Source organism: Dipodomys spectabilis, unplaced genomic scaffold (genome assembly GCF_019054845.1).
Source record: "Dipodomys spectabilis isolate Male_0828 unplaced genomic scaffold, ASM1905484v1 ptg000163l, whole genome shotgun sequence".
Taxonomy (NCBI): domain Eukaryota; kingdom Metazoa; phylum Chordata; class Mammalia; order Rodentia; family Heteromyidae; genus Dipodomys; species Dipodomys spectabilis.
Window position 1 is genome coordinate 16,636,661 of NW_024870840.1, and position 15,325 is coordinate 16,651,985.

The 15,325-nt window shown below is 47.9% G+C and overlaps 1 protein-coding gene across 1 annotated transcript in view; it reads left to right on the forward strand.

Annotated features, from left to right (window-relative positions):
* The window catches only part of Btbd11 (BTB domain containing 11), a 226,066-nt gene that overhangs the window by 150,237 nt on the left and 60,504 nt on the right, over positions 1-15,325 (forward strand). The window lies entirely within an intron of this gene.

Genomic DNA, 15,325 nt, shown 5'->3' on the forward strand with positions numbered 1-15,325 from the left:
GAAGTTCTGTGCAGAGTCCCCTGCTTAGCAGAATGCGAGGTTAGGAGAGCAGGATCTGTGATCTGGATGTCTGGGCTCAAATCCAGCTTCTTCTGACTGGAGGCTGAGGGGCCTTGGAAAAGTGCCTTCACCTCTCTGTGCCTCCATTCTTCACCTGCAGAAGAGGGCTACAAAGACTTAAATCCTGTGAACAGGGCAGCAGGAAACATAAATGAATGGAACAGTGCCGGGCACAAAGAAGCTCTCAGTGAATGCCAGCATTTATTGTGATATTGTAATAATATTACTCACATGGACACAGATGTATAACTCCTCACTCAATACGGCTCAATATGGCTTTCCTAGCTGGGCACTAGTGACTCACACTTGTAATCCTAGCTACTCACGAGGCTGAGATCTGAGGATCGCAGATCAAAGCCAGCCAGGGCAGGAAAGTCTGAGTGAGATTCATCTTCAATTAACCACCAGAAAATTGGAAGTGGCCCTGTGGCTCAAGTGGTAGAGCTGTAGCCTTGAGCTGAAGAGCTCAGGGACAGCACCCAGGCACAGAGTTCAAGTCCCACGACAAACATATATATATATATAAAAAGGAAACATATATATATATATATGTTTTTCCTTTTTATAACTTGGTTCTAAGAGGTTCTGGAAAGTTCACTGGTTGACCTGATTTTGCTATGGTAGATTGGGGCTCCCTTACAAGTCATTTGTTTTTGACACTCTTGGGATTTGAACTCTGGGTGGGCCTTGCAGCTTGCTAAGGCAGGTGTTCGACTGCCAATCATGCCTACAGCTAGGCTTCCTTCCAGAGTCACCTCTCAGCTTTCCATTAAGGGAAAGAGAGAGGAAAGGAGCTGAGAGGAGGTGGTTTCTTGTTTTCAAGAGCCCCAGGATAGCATTGGTACTCAGTCCAGTCTCGAGTTAACGCATCGGGGCAGTGCTCGGGTCTGCCACCCTCCCAGCCAAACCAGTGGGCACTCAGCACATAATTCTAATAGCAACTAAGCCATTAAAAAATCTAGGACATCCTCACTCCCTCCTGTGTCTAACAGATCTTCTCAATGACACACCTGGAATATTCCCCCTCTGTGTGTGTGTGTGTGTGTGTGTGTGTGTGTGTGTGTGTGTGTGTGTGTGTGTGTGTGTGTTGTAGCCACTGGGGCTTGAACTCAAGGCTTCATGCTTTTGCTTGACTTTTCTGCTCCACTACTTCAGCCATGACCCCCACTTCTGGCTTCTTGCTGGTTAATTGGAGAGATAAAAGTCTTAGGGACTTTCCCTGCTGGGGCTGGCTTTGAACCATGATCCTCAGATCTCAGCCTTCTGAGTAGCTAGGATTACAAGCATGAGCCACCGGTGCCCACCACATCTGGAACCTCCCTCCTTTTTCTGTTCCTTCCAGGCTGTAGCCACAGCTAGCACCTCCTCCTCTTCCTTTGCTCCCTCCTCACTGCCCCACACTGAACCTTATCCACATGGCTGCATGGTTTCCATACACTTGAGTTCCTCTTGGCCATTTTCCCTTCCAGGAGCTAGCCTTGGATTCACAGTGTGACTGGAGCAGCCACAAGAGTGAAAGGGTGCTCTAAGGATGCCAGGGTTTATTTATTTTGCTTTGTGCCAGTACTGGAGCTTGAACTCAGGACCTTGTGCTCTCTCTCACTTGACATTTTTTGCTCAAGATTAGAGTTCTACCACTTGAGCCACACCTCCACTTTTGAGGTCTTGCTGGTTAATTGGTGACTAAGAGTCTCACGGATACATCTGCCTGGCCTGGCTTTGAACCACCATCCTCAGATCTCAGCCTCTTGAGTAACTAGGATTACAGGCGTGAGCCACCAGTGCCTGACTAGAACACATTTGAAAGAGGCATGAGCCATCAAGGAGAGTAAAGTGAACAGGGCTCGGGATGGTCAGAGCCATTCGTCTCCAGCCTTCTATTCCCCACCTGGCTCAGTTTTCAAAATACAAAGTAGAAGTTAATGTTATATTTTTTTCATTTCTGTTCACTTTTTGTCTTCTGGAGAGAGAATGGTTTGGGGAGTGAAGTAAACCTCTAAAGTGAATCCCAACTTGGCTTCTCACAACTCTGAGAACTGAAACAACTTCCTGTCACCCCTGTACCTCTCCTTGTCACCTGTAGAAGGGGAAAAGGCCACACTCACAAGACTAGCACAGCAATGAATCCAAAATCATAGCTTAGCTCTCCTGGGCCATGCCTGGCCTGGTGTAGAAGGAGGTAATAGAAGGCAACGTTTTCTTTTTCTGTTTTAGTCTAAAATGCTACTGTCCTTGTCCCTGCAGAGGCCAGGGTGTGGTCATCTCTAGAATAGTAGCTACTTCTTCCCGATCCCTAATGCAGTTAACTGGGTGTTAGCAGTTAGCATGTGAATCAAAACCAGCACAGAACACCGTCTGTAGCCTACCCCATTAATCTTGATGGTAGGCTACTGATGGGTTTGTGGATTGGTTATATATTTACTTATTTATTTTCAGTGATGCTTTTTTTTAATTCCTTGTATTTGTTTAGCAAGTGTTCAACCACTTAAGCCATACCACAGCCTTTTTTTGGTTCTGGGTATTTACTTATTTATATATTTGATAGGGCCTCCTGTTTCTATTTATTTATTTACTTATATTATCCTTGGGCCTCCTGTCTTTCTTTGCCTGGAACCAAATTAGATAGTCATATGTCTGGCTTCCTGAGCAGCTAGAAACCCAGGTGTGTACCACCCCACTCTACTTATAGGTTGAGCTGAGGTCTGGTTTTTTTTCTTGCCTGAGCAAGCCTCCAACAGCGACCCTTCCAATCCACCTCCCAAGTAATTGGGATTGCAGGCTTGAAGTCTCATGCCTGGCCAGTGGTTTTCAAATCGAATCATCCTGAAACACAGACAAGATTTTCTTCCCCTCTATCATAACCGCTGCTGGGAACAGCAGTGATTCCCAGATAGTCTGGGCCATAGATCATCTCAATAAGTGGTTGCCACACAGTGTAAAAAAAAAAAACCTAATAGGTTAAAAAGGAGGGGTTCATGCCTTTAGGAAGCTGGTAATGCCTGGGAGGAACTCTGAAGACTAGGCAGATCATTAGCTCTGCTTCATGCAGTCTCACCAAAAACAAGCCAGAGTGTCTAGCGAGGGAGTGACAGATCTTGCCCCTGCTCTGAGCATGATATTACCCACAGATTGTGGCAGAATGCCTGCTGGGCAGTCTCACCTACAAGCTCAGCCACACAACCAGTCACCGGTGGCCAATGGTTTGAGGAAAATGAATGATGTGAATCAAAAACAGAATTAACACATGGAAGAAGTTACACCCAAAGAAACAGAGCTCACAAAGCAAACAGAGCAACACAGGACATCCATGGCCCCCAACCCCGTTGTCCAGAAGGCTCTCTCTTTACCAACAGCGCTCTCTCCTCTCACAGCCCAAGTGTCTCCTTCTCTGACCCAGCTGACAGGTGCAGCTCATTTCGACGCACTGCCCTGGACACCACCAGGTGAAGCACAAGGTAGAGAAGGCCAGCGATGGCTGCACTCAGTCTTTTCCACAAAGGACTGTGTGTGTGTGTTGGAATGGCAGGGAGAGCTGTGTTCCACACGAGTAGCTCCACCAGCCAAGAGGTTTACTGCAAACACCCACCAGACCCACAGTGGCTGCCTGGAGCAGAAGAAAACCTTGGGGAGAGCCAGCCAGGGTAGCAAGGGCTCACTCTTTCCCCCTCTGCAGACAAGTTTGACTTTGGGTTAATTCTTTGCTTCTGTCTCCCTGGAAACTGGCTAAAACTTGCATCCTCAGCTGTGTTACTAGGCAACACTGCTGGCAGTCAGAGTGACCCCACGCTGGTAAATCACATCTGGCCTGGGGTACTGGATAACGCTTACTAAAGAGTCAGAGCTCTGGGCTTCCTGAATGCCTCAACTCTTAGAACTGGTCATGCACCTTGGACACTGACTCCATGCAGCTCCACTCAGGAGCTACTGGGGCTTGGAGACCATGACTGCTCAAGCGGAGCTCACATCCACACACCTCAGTGTCCCCTGGGCAGATGGGTGTGGGTGCGGGGTGGTGTGTGGTGCTGGCCTGCCGAGCCAGATAAGGCCTCTGAATCTGAATGTTGGGTCCCTACTGACCATTGCCACGGTCACAGGGGCCCGAGAACCAGGCTTCTGGATCACACAGCCCGGAGCTGTGCCCCGTGTCAGTTTTCTCCAGCACTAATCTCATGGCCGTCATGCGGAGCATGGGCACAGACCTCACACCACCACCGTGACACTCCCGTCCCAGGGAGCTGAGAGCTAATGTCTCTGTCACCGCCTGTCCCGGCTGCAGTCACCTGTGTCACATTGCTTTGGTGGCCCAGCCTGAGCACCAGCAAGGGGAGCTTGAAGATGGACTCTTATCTTGGAGGACTAAGCTTGCCGTAGTATGAGAAGTTCCCAAACCCAGGATTGGAGTCCTTGCATCTGCGTGGCTCACTATATACTCTTTTAGTTTGCTTTTCTCCACTAAACAGTACCCGGATGCATTATTTGCATAATTCAGTATTTTGGGCCCTGATTGGCTGAAAACTGATTGGCTGACAAACCAGATGTGAGAGCTTAATACATCTCCAATCAGGAATGCATTATTTACATAATTCAGTACTTTGGACTCTGATTGGCCAACGACTGATTACCTGACAGTCACAACTGATTGGTTGACAAACTAGAAATGAAAACTAACTACAGCTTCAACCTGGAATGTCCAGGAAGCCTCAGGACCCAAAGGAAGGGAGAGGAGAACTCTCCAGGCACTTCAGAGCTGTCCTGAGTGCCTTTTCTCAGAGGAAGGATGCTAGTTCCTCATCTTCTAGAGAAAGGAGCATGTCCACCTTATTTAGAAGGCCCTAGAAGATCCAGCTCAGGGTTAGTGGGTCTGGGGGAACGTAGGGTTACCGGGTGACTAAGGACACGGGAGAGTAAGGAGACCAGTTATTAAACTAGTGGCCTGCAAGGCTGTATATGGACATTTGGAAGTGACCCAGATCCCAGCTGCCATTAAACGTTTGCATCTATCCATTCGCTCATTCATTTGTTCATTCGCTAATTGTGAACTCAGGGGTTTGCATTTGCTAGGCAAATACCAACTGCTTGAGCCACACTGCCAGCCCTTTATTGGTTCCGTTATCTTTGAGATCGAGTCTTATACTTTTTACCCAGGAGACAGACCTCAGTTCTACTTATGCCTCCCTGTGTGGCTGGGATTATAGACATGTGTCACCACACCTGGCTCTAAATGCTAAGGAAAGAAAAAAGTCCATGCTGAATTGGAAATAATTGACTAAGAAACGTTTTTTTTTTTTTTTTTTTTTTTTTTTGTCGGTCGTGGGGCTTGAACTCTGGGCCTGGGCGCTGTACCTCAGCTCTTCAGCTCAAGGCGAGTGCTCTACCACTTGAGCTACAGCGCCACTTCCGGTTTTCCGGTGGTTTATTGGAGATAGGAGTCTCATGGTCTCTCCTGCCCGGGCTGGCTTTGAACCACGATCCTCAGATCTCAGCCTCCTGAGTAGCTAGGATTACAGGCGTGAGCCACCAGCGCCCGGCTAGAAACGTTTTTTTAATGGTGTTTAGTGGCTCATGCCTGTAATTGGAGCTATTCAGGAGGAGATTAGAAGGATTACAGTTCAGTGCTACCAAAAAGGAGGAGGAGGAGGAGGAGGTGGAAGAAATGAAAGAGGGAGGGAGAAAAAAGAAACTTTTAAATATGATCCATTTATAATCTGGCCATGCTAAAATTATTCTAACCCTATGTTTGAAGCTGCAGGCTACAGCCCTTGGGTGAGCCCTTAAATCAAGGGTAGCGCAGAGATTAGCAAATAAATGGTACCCATCACCCATGTTTTTGCTAATAAAGTTTTATTGGCACACCCCCACCCCCAGGTGCTTGCCTGTTACTTCTGGCAGTTTTCGCACTGTGGCTCAGTTGATTCATTTTGACAGAGACTTGAAGATCCAAAGAGCTGACAAACATTACTCGGGCCTTTTCCAGAAAAAAATTGCTGACTTTAATGTTCATTTTTAAAACTTGACCTGGAATCGAATTTTAACAGTATCAGCGTATTCTGTATGAGATAAGGTAGGAGGTTGATGGAACCGTTCATGTTAACCGGAGCTGGTACACTTGCCTGGAATTCTGCACTGGTTGGAACTGGAATGCTTGCTTCAAGCTCTGATCCCAACCCATATTCCCTGGGCTGCTTCACTGCCTTAGACCATTATGAATAATATTTGAAAGCTTTGTCTCTAGTCCCTAGAAGAATTTCATAATCTTCCTGAATGTTTACGGGATATAAAATGAATACACGTCACTAAAGGAAATGTGATTGAGTACAAAAAGAGCTATAAAGAGGGAATCAGCATCTCTGGGCCCAGAGATCAGCTCTGTGGCTATCTGTGAAAGCATTTCCGTCCGGTCTGAGTCCCCTGCCCATGTGCAAAAGTGGCTGGGCTCTGTTGTGCTCCAGGGAGACAGTGCGTGGGGGTTTTGTTGCTTTCATAGCCTGGACATATGTGGTGTTTCACTGGACTGTTCTTTCGTTCCACATGGAATTTAAAGTCAAAAGATATCTTGGAACAAGAGAAAGTTCACTAGCTTCCTGAGAAAGATAAATAAAGACCAAGAGGGATTTGAGGATTCATTTGTAGTCCCGAGCACATTTGCAGAGAATCTACAAGCACCTTTGCATGTGCTTTTGCCTTCTTGTTAGAACACTCCTTCCTCCGTCCTTCCAAGATTCATTTTCAGCCTCACCTTCCTTCTACATCCTCCTTCCTTCCCTCCCACCTGAAAGGACACCGAGCGATCATAATAGGTGAATGGCATATAGTAGGTGCTCAATAAATGCTTGTAGAACGGAATAGAGCTACATCCGAAACAACACCCCGCTGACCAGCCTGGAATCTACTGTGTGTGTAGCTGTTTGTGTTTGCGGGGCTCTGAACTGTCATCCAACTGGTGAGCCTCACGTCCGTCCGTTGTCTCCAGCCTTTCAGAGATAGCGGTGCGGATAGCAGCCAGTGAGCTTCTGGGCTTCACAGTCTGGGATGGTGCATCTGCTCCTCTGCCCCCACCAAGGACTTGGAGCTGGGTTGACTTTGCTTTGTAAAATCTGTGTTTGCAAACAATGCCTCCCTCGTGTCTGTGATTTTCCAGGGCTTTTATGGATTTAATCACAGACTGAGTGACTTACCCAGGCCATGTCCCATTGCGGTTTTGTTGTTTGTTTTTGGTTTGTTTGGGGTTTTTTTTCCAGCTACAATTTGAGGAGCTTTACATGCAAATTTTCACACCATCATATTTTTTTTTCTGGAAAAGGTACATATATGTGCTCATTTATTTCTAACGTTGGAAACTACAAAAAAAAAAACCTAGTAAAAGGAAAGTTAAAATTCTCTATAATTTTCCTACCCAGAGGTTAGCTACAATTAGTACATTGCACTTTTTTTTCTTTTTTAATATAAATCGTGAGGGCTATTTTTTTTAAAGAGAGTTGAGTTGGACTTGTGTAACTTTATGTCCTTTTTAATTTCTCTTTATAGCATGCCATAAGCATTTTCTGCTGCTCTGGAATATTCTTGCCCATCATTTTTAATCACTGCATAATATTCCATCTTCTGAATGCATCATAATGTGCCTCCGAGTTCCCATATTGCTGATCAGTCATTTTGGATGGTTTCCAGTTTGTAAATTGCTATTCCTTTAAAACGACCCACCGTAGGATCACTAAAATATCTGGGGAGAAGAAACAGATATACAAAGAGTCATCTATTTGGAATAGAGCGACTGAGGGGTTCATTTGCAGGGCCTCTGTGAGAAATTGCAAGAGAACATGAATCAGGAGCCAGAAGGTCCAGGGAGACACCCCACAAGCTCACATTCCATAGTCATGACAGATCTTAGCACCTTACCACTCCAGGACCTCTCCCCGCCCGGCTCAGCAGAGCCAGGAAGAGCAAGGTCAGGCAGGGCTGCTCTCTGCATCTCCAGACATGGGCTGCAAAAAAGCGATGGGATTTCTTCAACCACGTAGTGAGTAGCCACAGTGGGACCTGGGAACAGGGTGGGGGCCTCAGGATGTGCAGCCATCCCACTGCTGCCCACCTGCATGGCTTCTAGAAGAGAGAGAGGCAACGAGGCAGCATCGGAAAGCAAGCTGTGACCTCGTTCCACCTACCCAGTTCATCGCATATGCCACTCAGCCAAGTCTGTAGAAACGAGCACACCACGTGGCCAGGAATTCATCTGCTGTCTGTGTTTTCTGTGTGTCTATGTTTGTTTGTTTTAACTCTGGAGTTCAGTTTTCTCTATCTTCTGTTTTCCTTGAATATCAGAAACATTGCAGCCAGGTGCCAGAATCATACTCCTGTAATCCTAGCTACTCAGGAGGCAGAGATATGAGGATCACGGTTCAAAGCCAACCCAGGCAGGAATATGCATAAGACTCTTTATCAACATTGAACCACCAAAAAGCCAGTCGTGAAGCTGTGACTCAAGTGGTAGAGTGGCATCCTTGAGCAAAATAGCTGAGGAACAGCACTCCAGGCCCAGAGTTCAGATCCCAGGACTGGCACACAAAATAAAAAAGAAAAGAAATGTTGCAGCCAGAGCTGGAAAGCTCATCCTTGTGGCTCTGCTCAGGAGGCTGAGATCTGAGAATCATGACTGGAAGCTAGCCCGGGCAGAAGAGATCGTGAGACTGTTTTACCCACTTGATCCTCAAAAAGCCAAAAGTGGAGCTGTGGCTGAGTTCATGTCATAGCACAGACACTTGTGTGCATGCGCGCACACACACACACACACACACACACACACACACACACACACACACACACACACACACACTTGTCTGAGAAATTAGTTGCTCAGTCCTGCAAACAGGCGAGGAATTCAGTGTACATTTGCCCTGTCAGGCTCAGGCCTGCCTGGGAATTTAGGCCCAGGTGCTGACAGAGGAAGGCAGATATTTTCCCAGGCTTCCCTTTCTCTTCCCACTGCCAAGGTCAAGCCATGGGGCTGGATCCAGCCCCTCCTACAGCCCTCACTCACAGTGTTCTCCAAGCCCCTGACCGGAGCCCCATCCCTACCCCCCCACCACGCCAGCCCCCTCCCCAGACCCTGGGCAGGGCGATGAGGAATAGAAGGAACTTCTTTTGTAAATGAGAAAGGAAACCATTCCATGGCAAAACCCAGGCAGAGCTGGGAATGTGGCTTAGTGGTAGAATGCTTGCCTGGCATGCATGAAGCCCTAGGTTCAATACCTCAGTACCACCTAAATAGAAAAAGCCAAAAGTGGCATTGTGGCTTAAGTGGTAGGGTGCTAGCCTTCAGCAAAAGAAGCTCAGGGACAGTGTCCAAGCTCTGAGTTCAAGGCTCAAGACTGTCAAAATATATATATATATATATATATATATATATATATACACATATACATATATACATACACACACACACACACACACACACACACACACCCCTAGAAGGTACCAACTAGGACCACAGAGAACCTTCCAGAAACACTTCCCAGGGAACTTACTAAGTCTAGGTCTACCCTGCCTTTTCCTTGATGGCTCCTTTCTGCCAGCCTACTAGGCACAGATCATGATGTAACAAGTACGTAGGCCCAGCCCCACACAACAGATGCCTTGGGGTTTGGGCTGCCCTGGGACCCCCTGCCTCAGCATCTGGAACCCCAGAGCCAATCATCTAATTCTATGGGTTCTTTGGACATTGATCCCTGGAGCTCCTCAATAAATAAAACCAGCCACATACCCCAGTGGCTCACACCTGTAATCCTAGCTACTCAGGAGTCTGAGATCTGAGGATCACAGTTCCAAGCCAGCCCAGGCAGGAAAGTCTGTGAGACTCTTATCTCCAATTAAACAGCACAAAGCTGGACGTGGCACTATGGCTCAAGTGGTAGAATGCCAGCCTTGAGCTAATAAAAAATGCCTAGGCCTTGAGTTCAAGCCCTGGGATCTACACACGAAAAATAATAATAAATAAACAGAACCAGCTTCGTGCTATGTTTACTATCTCTTTATTTTCTACCCTAACTCCCATCTTTTTCTCCCTCAGCTCCTCCACAGAATCCCACCCCAAGTTGCCCTGCATTTCCTCCTCTGATTTGCCCTGCCTGGGTGCTTTCTGTCAGCTCCCACACACCTTTTTATCCCCCCCACCCACCACCACCACCTTCCGAGCTCAGGGCAGTCTCCCAGCCCATCCTCCCTCCCTTCCCCAGGTCTGACCACCTTGGAATCACCTACTTCATTGTCCCATAAGGCCTTGCGTCATCCTTATCTCAGGGCTTCGCAGAGAGTGGCGTCTGTGTTTGTCTCAGAGTTCACTGGGCACCGAAACCTCTGCAGTATGCACAAGCATAGAGGCCGGCCATAGCAGCACCCAGAGTAGATAGTTCTAGAGCATCTCATAGACGGGGTAAAATACCTGTTCTCGTGAAGTCTCCCTTTTACCCAAGAGACAGAGCAGGACCCAATGCATGCATAATATCGTACCAGGCCTGGACATGTAGCATAAGGAGAAATAAAACTACATACCCAAACCAGGAACAGGGGATGAGAGGTGGACAGGCTCCTTGAAGAAGGTAGTGTTTTGGGCAGAGACTTAAAATCAGTAAGGCAGCAAGTTTTATGGACCCCTGAGGGCTGGAGAGAGCGGCAAGTGCAAAGGCCCTGGGGCCGGAGCATTCTTGGCAAGTTCATAAAGACCTACTAGAAGGTCAGGGAGGCTGGAGCAAACGGAGTGGGGAGAATCCTAGGAGTTGAAGTCCAAGGTGAGCAGGGCCAGTTGCTGCGGGATAGTGTTTGGGTTCTGTCCCCTAACTGGTGAGAATCACCACAAAGCTTAAAGTGAACTCTTTGAGTTGAATTAAACCAAAACAAATTAGGTCTCATTAGGCTAGACTACAAACCATTTTTTAACCAGGCAATATCTTAAGCCTGCCCTTATTACCTGCAGACCTGAAAGCATTTTGATCAGTCCCATTTCGCAGCTCTGAATCCTCCTTGCATGCAAGTTGAGCGGTTGTGGAGGAGCTCCGTCCAGGGCTGTGCCTAGGACCTTAGCTGGGGCCTCTCCCCTGCACCCCGCTGATCTTCATTGGGGAGCCCGTGTAGTCTGGGCCAAGGAACCTGCCCCCAATAGGCCAGCAGCTCTGTCATCTTTAACAGTCACTGAGATTTATTCTGGGCTTGGCAGGGTGCTGGGCTGGACTTTTAACCTAGTTTTTACTCAAATCTGGTTTTCATTCAGTCCTAATGACTCTGGATGCCTCCCCTCAGCACACCCAGAAGTGAGCCACATTGTACTTTTTAATTATTATTATTCTTTTACCTTGTTCTTTATATTGCATTCCAGTGAGTCCCCCTCACCTCCCCCTTCCCACCCCAGAGTCCATCAGGGAGACCACCAGCTCATAAAACAACAGATTTTCCAGGACTCTGTCACACATTCATTCATTCATTCACTTAACACAATCATTCATTTACTCCATGACAGTTGATTCAGGAGCTAGAGGATGATGGGACAGGACCCAGGACCAGAGTCCCTATCCTCCTCACCCAAGGAACAATCTAGAGAAACAAGCCAGGAAATGAGACAAACTTTACTGCCTGCAAGACTGGAGGACACAACTATGAATAATTCACCACCACCCCCTTGGCTGAGTGGTGCTAAAGACATGTGATGGCCCATTGCATTATGGGTGCAGGGCTCTGGGATGTGGGGGGGGGAGCCTAGCCCAGGGGAACGGAGGGTGATGGGGACGATGGAGAGAAAGGGAAGCACAGCAGGAGAAGGGACAGAGAGAGGATGAGTGCAGCGTTCTAGAAAGGACATTCGTCGCGATTAAACGGAAGAGAGCAACGTGGGCTGAGGTGTAGGTGGCATTCACAGGACAGCCGTACATCCATGTTCACACATTCGCCAGGATGGCTGTGGGAGTGCCTGCAGACAGGAATGCGAGTCAGGATGATATTCTAATGATAACGCAATGGACCCACTAAAACTGAGTAGAACTGAAAAGATCCAGTCTGAGCCAGGCATTGATGGCTCACTCCTGAGATCCTGGCTCCTCAAGAGGCTGAGACCTGAGGATCACAGTTTGAAACCAGCTTGATCAGCAAAGTCTGTGAGGCTCTTTATTTTTTTTCTTTTGTCAGTCATGGGGCTTGAACTGGGGGCCTGGGCGCAGTCTCTGAGCTCTTTTGCTCAAGGCTAGCGCTCTACCACTTTGAGCTACAGTACCACTTCCAGTTTTCTGGTGGTTAATTAGAGATGAGAGTCTCACAGACTTTCCTGCCAGGGCTGCCTTCGAACCACAATCCTCAGATCTCAGCCTCCTGAGTAGCAAGGATCACGGTGTGAGTCACAGGTGTCCGGTGTCTGTGAGACTCTTATCTCCAGTTAGCCAGCAAAAAGCTGGAAGTGAAGGTATGGCTTAAGTGGTAGAGCTCCAGCTTTGAGCAATAAAACTCAGGGACAGCACCCAGGTCCTGAGTTCAAGCCTCAGGACTGGTGCGCATGCACACACACACACACACACACACACACACACACACACACACACACACACCAAACCCACACACAAAAAGCAACAACACAGCCAGGCGCTGGTGGCTCACGCTTGTAACCCTAGCTACTCAGGAGGCTGAGATCTGAGGATCGCGGTTCAAAGCCAACCCGGGCAGGAGAGACCGTGAGACTCCTATCTCCAATAAACCACCAGAAAACCGGAAGTGGCACTGTAGCTCAAGTGGTAGAGCGCTCGTCTTGAGCTGAAGAGCTGAGGGACAGCGCCCAGGCCCAGAGTTCAAGCCCCACGACCGACCAAAAAAAAAAAAAAAAGCAACAACACAAAACCCACCCCACATGAGATTCAGGGGGGAAAAACAATGAACAAAGTCCAGCTATACCACCCATGGCCTACAGGGGGAGCTCCTGCACACAAGCTTCGTGTGCCCCATGGTCTTGCCAGTTTTCCCAGCAGGCCCTAACCCCTATTCTTACTGTGCTCCAGTCTTCCAGCCTGTCTACCTTCCCCTCTGCGTGTTGTAGGATGTGTTCAAGTAGGAGCTTCACTTACTCGAATCTGATTCTACACAAGACTCAACTCCTCTTCACCTTCCTACATACACCCCACTCACCACCACTATTCTTCTAAGCATACAGCCTTTTGGGTCTCCCAGGCCTGGGTTCAACCAGTTCATTCCTGCTATGGTGTGCCCAGTGCTGCACAAGAATTCCAGGCCTGCGCGGGGGCTGGACCAGCCAAACCTAAAGCTTTATAAGGGTTGAACCTCCAGTCCAAATGCCCAGACTAGGGGTACCTGGGAGGCAATTGTCTGCTTGTTCATCCTTAAACTCCACCTCTTTCCGTAAGGACAGGGGTTCCACAGGACTGGGCACTAAGTAAATGTTTGTCTGGTTATATAGATAACTATTCCCGTCAGCACATGCTCTGGCCCAGATGACTTTGAGTTTTCATCTTGTTGCCACAAGGTAGCTGGACCAAATGGCAAGTCACATGACACTTGGGCTCTTGGTTCCGGTCTGGAAATGGACTGGCCTGGTGCACAGAAATGGCAGGGAGTTGGGTAAGGTCTTTTTGTTGTTTGTTTTGTGATGGTCCTGGGGCTTGAACTTGGGATCTGGGCACTGTCCCTTAATTAGCTTTTACCACTTAAGGCTAGGGCTCTCCCACATGAGCCACAGCTGCATTGCCAGCTTTTTGTTTTGGTACTTCATTGGAGATGAGTCTCACACTCTTTCCTGCCTGGGCTGGCTTCAGTCCTAGATCTTCAGATCTCAGCCTCCTGAGTAGTTAGGATTATACAGACAGGAGCCACTGGCACCTGGCATCGAATGTACTTTTTAAATCTGATGTCTCAATTTGTGTTCAGTGTCTGATGTCAAAGATGGTTGACAGAAGGCTTCCAGGGAAAGGCATCTGCTAGCCGGGCACTTCCCTGACCCTCTCTGCCTAGGGTCACATCTGTGCCTCATGCACTCCCCCTTGAACCCAAGTCCTACCCAGAATCAGCTCCTGCAACCCAGCTGAGTACCTGCTCCCTGCCTTCACCCCTCCATCGGGGCACACAGAATACTCCCTGTGGCCAGAACCTCCATCTGACAGATTACTCAGGCGCTTCCTTGATCCCCTGCTTCCTACTGGCCCCTCTGCTGGCTCTAGGACTGGCTCAGGACTCCACCCCTTCCCTAGGGGGAGGGGTTGAGGAATCTCCTGGGAAGGGATTGGATGCATGCTCACTCCCTTCCGTCTTACCAGGTACTCAGCCTGAACATGGCACCCGTGTAGCCCTTCCCTAGACAGAACCAAGGTCCAGTTTAAGAAGCAGCCTGTATAGCCGGGCGCTGGTGACTCACATCTGTAATCCTAGCTACTCAGGAGGCTGGGATCTGAGGATTGTGGTTCAAAGCCAAGCCCAGGCAGGAAAGTCCAGAGTGAGACTTTTATCTCCAATTAACCACCAAAAAAAACTGGAAATGGAGCTATGGCTCAAAGTGGTAGAGCACTAGCCTTGAGCAGAAAAACTCAGAGACAGCACCCAGGCCCTGAGTTCAAGCCCCACAACCAACAATAGCAGCAACAACAACAAAGAAAGTGACCTGCCAGACCATCCCTTAGTAAAATCAGAAGTGTCCCCCAATTCCGTCATCCCTCACCTCATTGGTCAGCACAGTGCCAAATTGTCTACCAAGTAAACTGAGGCTTCTCCTTTTCTTTCCTTCCTTTCTCTATGCGCCTTTATTACTCTCTCTTTATCCTAGTAATTCTAGCTCATGCTCATCCTGTGCTCCTTCAAAGGAGCCGTCTTTGTCTACATGGTGATGCTCTTTTATCCTTGTCATCTCTGTCTCCGGGCTTTGGTGCCATCTGTCTGATGATGTTTACTTCTGTAGCATTTATTATCCATCTAATTCTGAAAGGGACCGGGGCTAGACTCACACAGGGTGTAGCAAAGCCGCAAAGCATAGATTACAATTTTGTTTAATGTCATTCATGAAGAGTAAGGAAGTCTAAGGTCTCAGAGTATTTCTCCTAAAGGTGTTTTGTTTTTTCATTATAACTGAGCACAAAATTTACCTTTGAATTTCCTGACTACCAAGGCATAAAGGGAAACAGACATTATGTAGCTCTCATTGTCGGACTAATTTAAATATATGTGAGCAAGTGCACACACACACACACACACATACACACACAATGTTTATAAAACTTTTTTTTTTAATTCTTGTGTG